The sequence below is a fragment of the Leucoraja erinacea genome, chromosome 23, assembly GCF_028641065.1.
Source record: "Leucoraja erinacea ecotype New England chromosome 23, Leri_hhj_1, whole genome shotgun sequence".
In the NCBI taxonomy this organism is placed as follows: Eukaryota; Metazoa; Chordata; class Chondrichthyes; order Rajiformes; family Rajidae; genus Leucoraja; species Leucoraja erinaceus.
The window spans coordinates 11,753,875-11,764,334 of NC_073399.1; the positions used below are offsets into that span (position 1 = coordinate 11,753,875).

Here is a 10,460-nt window from a genome sequence, read left to right on the forward strand (position 1 = left end):
CTCAATACTGACCAGTTTCAGTGCGCCGCTGGTTTTGTGACATCCACATGCTATGGGTGGACAATCTGCCTTGTATCATTGTGCAAGTCAATCCTCTCAGTCAATTATGACATAAACGTCTCACTCACAATGAAAACCTAGATGACAGAGTAGATACACGGTGTCTGATAAATTCATGCTAGCATTCTAAAGAGCCTGCCACACTTATGCAATTTTTTTGGTGACTGTCACAGTCGTAGCAGGCCGTCAAAAAAACGGCGATTGGACCCCCCCCACGACAATGTCTACGACAAGCTACGACAACCTACCACCTAGTCGATGTCAAGCTACCGACAACCAGCGACCCATTAGGATGTCCAAATACGACCACACCCACAACAACCTACGACCACACAGGCAACAACCAAAGTCAACCTACGTCCACCCACAACAAGCTACGACAGGCAACGACCCTGTCGGCGACAACTGAAGACATCTGAAGACAATTCAGTCGCCGGTACCTGTCGCCGATTGCCATAAGTTGATGTAGGTAGTCGTCAATGGAATTCACCAAAGTCAGCACCCAGCGACAACCAACAACTGGCGACAACCTGCCTCATCTTGGCGACAGCACCTACGACAGGAGAAGACAAGCTACGACAAGCCCACTGTCGCTGAAAAGTTTTGAACATTTCAAAATCCAGCGGCGCCAGAAAAACGTTACGACTCTTTAGGCGACTTGAGGAGACTACTCACGACCATACAGGCGACACCCTGGCAACAGCCTAATCGCCTGTAGTCGCCGAAAAAAATCGCCTAAGTGGGACAGTAGCTTAAGTCTTGGTGAAAGCAATGAATCAGTGAATGGTGATTATATAATCAAAATTCTCTAACTCTACCTGCTTGTGTACAGAAAACCATTGCCTTACATTTAACTTGTTATGTGCAATCTTTAGTTTAGAGATACAGCATGGAAAGAGATCATTCGACCAACCAAGTCCATGCCAACCATCGATCTGTTTACACTAGTTCTATGTTATCCTACTTTCGCATCCATTACACATTAGGGCCATTTTTAATCGCCAATTAACGTACTAATATGAAAAAATATACATGAAAATATACAGCTGGAGTAACTCAGTGGATCAGAGCGCATCACTGGAGAAAATGAATAGGTGCAGTTTCGGGTCGAGACCCTTCTTCAGACTATGATGCTCAGCCGAGTCACCTGTGTTACATTATCCAATTTATTATAAGTGCATACTATTTTAAGGTGTTGGGTCTATGACGAATGTTTTGAAACACTAAAATTGGATAAGGAAATTCATTACGACTTTAAAAGATTGTCTTTTATGGTGCTAGTTAAATATTTTCTCGTACAATTGCACAATGGCCAGTCTCAACCTAATCACCCATGAGTCTGAAGGGTCTTGATCCAAAACGTCACAGATTCCTTTTCTCCAGAGATGCTGTCTGACCCGCTGAGTACTCCAGCTTTTTGTGTTTATCTTCGATTTAAACCAGCAACAGCAGTTCCTTCCCACAACATACTAATCTGCACGTTGTTGGGATGTGGGAGGGCACGGAAGCGCCCAGAGGAAGCCCATGCAGTCACAGGGAGAACGTACAAATCCCACACAGATAGCACTCGAGGTCAGAATTGAACCTGGGTCTCAAACACTGTGAGGCAGTAGCTGTACCAGCTGTGCCATTGTGCAATTGTACTATAAAATATTTAATCAGCACCATAAAAGACAATCTTTTAAAGTCATAATGGATTTCCATTTCCACTTCTAGTGTTCCAAAGGACAACATTTATTATAGATCCAACACCTTAAAATAGTATGCACATGAAATATTTGATAATGTAACACAGGTGACTCGGCTGATTATTAACATGTGATTGAATAAAATACAAAATTCTGGATGACTGGAATACCAATGATCAAGCTTATGTTGACTTAAAGATCAGATTCAAAAGGTACCTACCATTCAAGGAAATTCCTAATTCTAAATTAGTGCTTTATTAAATGACTTAAACATGTTGGATCACTGTAGCTTAACAAGTATCCTCACTGCTTCCTGAAATGCAACTTGCTAAATTCAAAATTATGGTTTTAAGGTTTTTCAGGTTGTTATTTTGTTGCCTATTGATTCACAACAATGTCACAGGCACCCTCTGTTTCTATAAAATATTGTGTGACTTCATATCCTTTCTAATAAAAATGATTACTGAACTGAAAGCAATGTTTCGAAACATTCCCACAGTAATGAGTGAAAACAGGACAAAAGGAGGCGACATGACAAGATCAACACTGCACATCACACAGGATATTCTCACAGATTTTGCTGAAGCAGTGTCTTTAGTGAACAACTGACAAAGTTGAGAAATCTGTGCTGAAACAACTTTTTTATAATTGCAGTTCAGTATAAATTGTTCACATGAATTCCATATTTGCTGATTTCATTTTTATTTGGTGACGTGCTCCTATTGATTCTAATTTGAAAATTAAATTGGCATCCTTTCTATCTGTCAGGGAACAGATTCACTGTAAGGGAACTACAACTGATCAACAGGATGAATTCCATACAAACATGTAAATGTGGATTGTTCCTTCAGACAAGAGTTGGCCTTGGAGAAAATAAAGAATGAATTAAGCATCGTGTATTTGGTAAAGTACAAACATCAAGATGATATACCAGAGACATAGGAGACTATAGATGCTGAAATCTTGAGCGAAACATCAAGTAATGGAAGAACACAGCAGATCAATCAGCATATGTGGAGGGAATTGATAGATGATGTTTCGGATTGGGACCTTTCTTTAGACGGATCAAAATGAAAATGAAATAACAATATCCTTCAGTTTTAACACCCTGTTGCATGGACCATAAACTATTGCAAATGATGAGATTGAGCATTCTGCTTTCATCACCACAAGTTCAATCTGTTTACAGTTGGGGAATGAATCATGATTGTAGCATCAATTTACAGGTCTGCACACAGGTGAGATTTATTGGGGAAGATTCCCACAGGTCAACAATGATCCAGCAAGCTTATGAAACAGCACACTGTCAACAAGTGCCATGACTAAAATTTATTATTCACCTTTCAGATCATAGTTTTCTATTGCTAGTTACAAGCTATGGTGCCATGAAGACATAAATGGAGTGATCTGGAACTTTGCACATGTCTGCTCACCTTAAATTTAAGAACAGAAAAAAAAAGTTGAAGAGGAGAATAAAGACAGAAGGGAGATTCTGTATTAAGAGCGTAAGTGAAAAAAGGCAGAATCATAAGTTAACATTTAAGTAACTTCGAGAAACAATGCTGCCTGTAGGGGCACAAGCTCATGGTTTAACTTACCCCTGTCTAGCTCACTAAGGTCGAATTACTTGTCAGCCACCTTTTATTATATCTTTATCGCAGTCATTACCAGCTCTAAATGGTTGCAATGAATTGGATTCAGGAATCCATCTTGAGACACCAGCAATAAACTTGAGCTACTGTTTTAACCAAGTCATCCTCAGCGCTTCAATGCAATGGTCCAAATTCTTATGTGAACTGAGCTTGCAAGAAAAATTAGATTTCTCCCACATAATTGGCATTAATGACATAAATATCATCATCTCATGACATACACTATCAAGGGTTTTGGCATGATGATAACTGAAGTTAATGTAATATAAATCTTCCAGATATCTACAGTGAATCTGAACTCAAGCACAACGCTCCATCACAAATTGTGGGTGTATTGGCCAGGTGAATTAGTTTCATAGATTAATAAAGGCATCCACTGTGAGTGTACTGTTACTTCTCTTGCAATTATAGCATAGCACAATAACAGGGCCTTCGGCCCACAATATCTGCACCGAACATGATGCCAAGACCATCACTTACCTACCTGCACATAACCCATATCTTTCCATTCCCTGCCCATCCATATGCCTATCCAAAAGTATTTTAAATGCCATGAATACATCTGCTGCATCCACCAACCTCGGCAATCACCATTCTAATGCCAATATTTTTTTATTCCTCTCTCATCAGTACAGTCAAGGCTTCTTCTACACACATAACCAAAAATAATGGCCATCAGTGGTAATCAATTTCAATGATTTCTTATTCCACATCTGCTGGTGGCTGTTATTTTATCTAAAAAACCTGAGAGTGAAACCAATTACAAAGCATAAAGACAAGCACATTTTTGGGGGATCTGATAGTAGAAAATGCATTGGATAAGAAACTAATTGTAACAACTCTCTTTTCTTAACAAACAACCACGTTTCTTAAGGATTAATAACAGTTGTTGAAATTGCTTAATGATTTCCTACAAAAATAAAGGAGAACTCAAAGCCTGAATCACTGGAGAGGGAATACAAATGTATAATTGGACAGGATAATTGCAGCATTATGTTTTTATTTACTGTCTCCTGTTTTATATGTTACCTTCAAACACTGTCATTCTTACCTCCCCACAACAAAGCTGAATGAAATTTCACATTCTAACGATTATTAGTGATTCACATTAGTTAAACTACACGTGTTAAGGGCCAGTCCCACTTACGCGACTTTTCAGTAAACTGTCTGCGACCTTCAAGCTCGGGGGCGACAGACAGAGACAGAGACAGAGACAGACAGATAGACAGACACACAGAAACACAAAAACACACACACACAAGTTTGAACAGTTACTGAGCTGCCACATTGAATGCAGTCTACGTGTACTGTTGTAAGCCAAGGCTTGACAGTCATGGTTATAGATTCAGACAGCAAAGAAACAGGCCATCAGCCCATACCAATGTTTTTACCCATGAACATGAATTACAGTAGGGCTGTAGTCTTCAATGCTTTGTCTATTCAAGAGTCTTCTAAATGCCTCTTAAATGTAATGATTGTAACTGACTCCACCACCTTTGCAATTTCTTCCTAGTTTCCCCCAGGTGCTCCAAATTACTCCCACAGATATACAGGTTGATGGGTTAATAGGCTGCTGTAAATTGCCCATGAAGTGTAGGTTAGGGGTAGAATCTGGGGGAGTTTTAAGGAATATTAAACACAATTCATGTGAATGGGTGTTTGGATAGCAAGAAAAAAGGCAGTGCAGTGGTAAAACTGGCAGAGGCACTGCCCCATAACGCCAGAGACAAAGGTTCGATCGTGACTTCAGGTGTTGTCTGTGTGGAGTTTGCATGTTTTCCCTGTGACTGCGTAGGTTTTCTCCAGGTGCTCCGGTTCCCTCCCATATCCCAATGACGTGCAGGTTTGTAGGTTAATTGGCCTCTGTAAAATGCCCTTGGTGTGTTGGGAGTGAATGCAAAAGTGTGATAAGATAGAACGAGTGAACAGGCCTGTTTTCATACTGTATCTATTAATCCATTCAAACCTCCTCTGGCAGCGAGTTCCAGATATCAACCATTCGCTGTGTATAAATCTTCTCCCTTCAAATCCTGTCACTCCATCCTCTTGTTTTTGAGACCCCATACATGGGAAAAAAAATCTGACAATCTACCCTATCCATACATCTTATAATTGTATATCTCTCCATCCGATTATATCCTCACCCTCCTTCATTCCAGGAAAATCAAGCCTATTCAGTCTCCATATAACTAAAGATCTCCAATCCAGACAGCCATCTTGTTAATCTCCTCTGTACTCTCTCCTATATAGTGGTGATCAGAACGGCACATGATTTTCCAAGTGTACAACACAACATCCCAACATTTATATTCAATGTCCCAACCTATGAAGACTGACGTCATATGCCTTCTTCACCTCGCTATCAACCTGTGTAGCCTCTTTCAAGGAACTAACTATGAACTCAAACCATAAGTCCTTCTGTTCATTAACATTCCTTACCTCCTAGTTATTTACTGTATACACCCTACCCTATCTGACTTCCTAAACTATATCAGTTTACACTTATCAGGACTTTATTCCATCTACCAATTCTCTGCCCAACTTTCCAACTGATTAATGTCCTGCTGTAGCTTTAGACATCCCTCCTTACTATTCACAATACCATCAACTTTCATATCATTCCCAAACCTACTCATCATCCTCCTACATTCACACAAAAGTTGTCACTGTGCATCACAAACAACAACAAGGGAATCAACACTAATCCCTCTGATACTTCACAAATCACAGACATCCAATCAGAAAAGCATTCTGCCACCTTTGCCTCCTTCCATCCAATTAGCCAGTTCAGCTTGGATTCTATCAGCCTTAACCTATTGGACAAGCCTACAAGCAGGATCTTGTCAAATGCCTCAAAGTCCATGGTGGGTGATCACTGGACAGTATACTGGACTGTTCCAGGAACGCAGAGGCACTGTATAAGGGACAGATGCGTCTGATTTCTGAGGAGCTCTGTTCTTTAAAGTCTGCAGTAAGATATTGCAGTTGTTCTACCAATGTAATACCAATCTGGCCAGTGCCATCTTCTTCGCTGTAGTGTGCTGGGGGAGCAGGGCGAAGACAGCAGACAAGCTCATCAGGAAGACTGGCACCGTCCTGGGGGTGGAGTTGGATTCATTGGAGGTGGTCTTGGAGGGGAGGATGCTCCTCAAACTGCAGAGTATCTTGGACAATACAGCTCACCCCCTCCATAACACACTGGTCAAGCTAAGGAGCACATTCAGCAACAGACTGGTTCCACCAAGATGCAGCACAGAACGCCACAGGAGATCCTTTTTCCCTGTGACCATCAAACCGTACAACTCCTCCCCCTTCTGTCATGGGGTAGACCGACTCTCCCTCTATCCCTCCCCTCCCCAATCTTTGCACACCCAAAATCCTGGACTTTCCATTCGTCGCTTTAATTTCATGTTTCATGTATCTTGTTGTTTTATGTCTTGGCAGACCAATTTCCCTCCTGGGATAAATAAATTTAAATTGTTTCATATTGTATACTTGAACAAGACAAACACCTACAAAAGAATCTCACCAACTACAACACTAGAGTTTATAGAATTGGACTGGGTAAAGGGAATAAAAATAAACTTGCAAAATATAATACCATTCACAATGGAACAAAGCATGTTAACGACAATTAAGAAGTGTGGATAGAGTTGAAAAGGAATGCTAAGCCCACATCAAATGTTGGTTCTGTGTATATGATTTGTAATTCTGTAATGTTGGTTGAGGAGAAACGAAAATCAGCCAGAACTCTTCTGCTCTATTTCAAATAATGACATGGGATCCTACTGAAAGGGAACATTAGGTCTCAGATTAATATTGTATGCACTGAGTACGAGCTGCTTTTAATCTCATTGTACATGTATAGTGACAATAAATGGCATATCTATCTATCTATCTAATATTGTATCTAGAAGACGGCAACTGTGACAATGCAGCAATCCTTGGTACTGCATCATCTTCAATTGTTGGCTCAAGTGTCTGAAGTATGGATTAGGCATTTAACTTGAGAAGTGAAGAATGAAGACCTGAGCAACATGCCAAAAAAGGCAAGTAGGGCAGAGTAATTTTTTAGTAATAGCTGCCAAAATTGTCTTCTGTAGTTTCACATTACTGAAAATTTGAATACATTCAAGGCACATGTTGCTCTACTGGAAAGGTTTTTCAAGAAAATCTAAGATTCATTCCCACAAGTAACAGACGAACCTAGTAACCATTTCATAGAAAATCAATAACATTTTTGGTTGTTGCTAAACCTAGTAGGTAACTAAAGATCATTTAAAGCTAAATAACAGTACCTTTGTTTCACTCCTTAGAAACATAGAAACATTGAAAATAGGTGCAGGAGGAGGCCATTCAGCCCTTCGAGCCAGCACCGCCATTCATTGTGATCATGGCTGATCATCCCCAATCAATAACCCTTGCCTGCCTTCTCCCCATATCCCTTGATTCCAATAGCCCCTAGCGCTCTATCTAACTCTCTCTTAAATCCATCCAGTGATTTGGCCTCCACTGCCCTCTGTGGCATGGAATTCCACAAATTCACAACTCTCTGGGTGAAAACATTTTTTCTCACCTTAGTCTTAAATGGGCTCCCCTTTATTCTAAGACTGTGGCCCCTGGTTCTGGACTCGCCCAACATTGGCAACATTTTTCCTGCATCTAGCTTGTCCAGTCCTTTTATAACTTTATTTATTTCTATAAGATACCCCCTCATCCTTCTAAACTTCAGTGAATACAAGCCTAGTCTGTAAGTGGCTCTGATTTTGGCAATATCAGCCCTGATTTTAGTGACATTATCAGCTGTTAGTTGTTTTGCATAAACACAAGTCAAGACTTAACAAAGCAGTTTTTTTTCCTCCCTTTGATATTCAGCTAACACTTACCATCAAAATTCTAAAATGCTGTTAATCTGGACCAGTTACTTATCTGTACAGACCCTTCTGCTAGATACAAGACACAGTACATTGACAAAAACAAATGTATGTAACTGGCTTAGAAAAACGGTGCACTCTATCAAGGGCAGAAGTGTTAAAATATAAATATATTTTAATATTGTGCCTTGGAAGTTCTGTCTATTGCAGTGTAGCATGGTGAGGGCTAGAGATTGAAGTGGGATAGTGAATAAGGTGTCGGCTGGAATTGCAGGGAAGGAAGAAACACGGGAAATGAGGATCAGGAGACGATAACAAATATGAAAGTGGCAATGGTGGTTCGTGTGAAAGGTGAGCAGGGAGGCTAATAAAGAAGTGTTGTAGCTGTGATCAAAGGGAAAGCAGTAGCTGAAAATGATTTTTAGATGCGAGTTGGGAGGAACACGACTGCATTACTAGTGCCAAATTCGATCTTGAAGAAGCCCCGACCCGAAACGTCACCTATCCATGTTCTACAGAGATGCTGCCTGACTTGCTGAGCTATTCCAGCACTTTCTATACATTTAGATAAACCAGCATCTGCAGTTCCTTGTTTCTACCCCAAATTTGAGCTTTGTTTTTTAAAATTTGCATGTTACTTCAGGCTTAATATGCAGCCCGTTTCCACATATGTACCTAGTCTTGCTGGGTATAGGCATTTGCTGCCTTAATGCAGACCATTCCTACAATGGGGATCTCAGTCAGATCCCTGATACACATTTGCATTGAGCTTCAGACATGGACACTGCAACTTTTAGCATTCCTCAATTTGAGAGACAGAGCACACACCACATTTTTGGCCAACTTTATTGGAGGCTTGGGAAACCATTTGTCACTAAGCATTATGTGCCGAGATTCCTAAGAATACATTCCTTGTTATAATTGGCAATGAAAATGAGGTAGACATGGTACCAAGTGGACCTCCAGCACGTTATAGAAATGTTACTTCTTCAAGCGATAAGATACTCTATGATGCATTCACATAGTGGTCAAGAGTTGATTGTATCAAACTTAAATGATCACATTATTATATTACTGATTACAATGAAGATTGTGACAATTCATGGACGATGACCAAATGTCCTTGTTGCTGTAGATCACAGGCACGAAGGTGAATAATAAAACTTTCAGAACAGGAGCATAATGATGACAAACCACCAATAATATGATAACTTCTCAATAAGCTGTAGCATGTCCATTTATATTATCATCAACCATACACTCTCACTCTTTTGGTAGTTATCTTTTGGTAGCATTATTTTGGTAGTTATGGTTATGGTCGTTTTGGTAGTTAATCATAAAACTTAACTTCAGTATTGTTTAAGCAATCAGCATACAATATGGAACTTGAATTAAATCAAATAAGATATATTTTGAGTTGTACAGCAGAATCAGTTCATGGTCAATCTAGCCACAAAAGCATACTAAACAAACAAGAATCATTTTTTTGTTTTATCTTCAAACCCAATTAATGAAATGTGACCGTAAAGGCCAAAGTAAAGCAACTTACTCAAATAAAGATTAAAACTTTTAGAAATTACACTTCACACTAGGTAATGTTCTTTACTTTTTATAAAGATGGATACTGTGGTTTCAGAAAATTAATTGCACCTTCTTAGTAATTGGATCAAAGCTAAAAAGGTGCTAATAAAAAGTAATCAAACTTTGAGAACTTGGGTATTCGGACTTTTAAATCTATTGCAACCTTGTAAAAATTAGTCACCCGGTACAATCAGCGGCATACCTGAATGTCAACCAAGAGCTCCTGCTTGCGTAGTCGGATATTTTCTAGTTCTATCACTTCTTCTGGAGTCAGGTCCGCCGGCACTGAAAATAAAGACATGAGTACAGTGAGCCGGCAGGATCACAAATGCAAGCACAAATGCTGGCTGGCAGACCTCAGCTGTTCTGACCTTCAATGTCACCTGACCCATGTTTAAACTAGTCAAAAGCTGCTTCACATGCTTCATGCCTTCTACTTCTCCCTCCCCAATCTGTTACTTAATTATTGAAAGCTGCCTGAAGCATGTAGCAGAGCAGAATAATACCAGATATTTCTCATCCTTTGGTTAATGTATGCATGTTCATTATATTAAACACGTAATATGCCATTTCCAATTTTCAAGTTAACGTGTACAATGTAGATA

The 10,460-nt window shown here is 39.8% G+C and overlaps 1 protein-coding gene across 1 annotated transcript in view; it reads right to left on the reverse strand.

Moving 5' to 3' along the window:
• The window catches only part of cyth1b (cytohesin 1b), a 54,312-nt gene extending 44,172 nt beyond the window's left edge, over window positions 1-10,140 (reverse strand). Inside the window, exon 1 of the mRNA XM_055653893.1 lies at window positions 10,058-10,140. The gene's annotated coding sequence lies outside the window, so the exon portion shown is untranslated. The remainder of the gene's footprint in view (window positions 1-10,057) is intronic.
• Window positions 10,141-10,460: the final 320 nt, after the last annotated feature.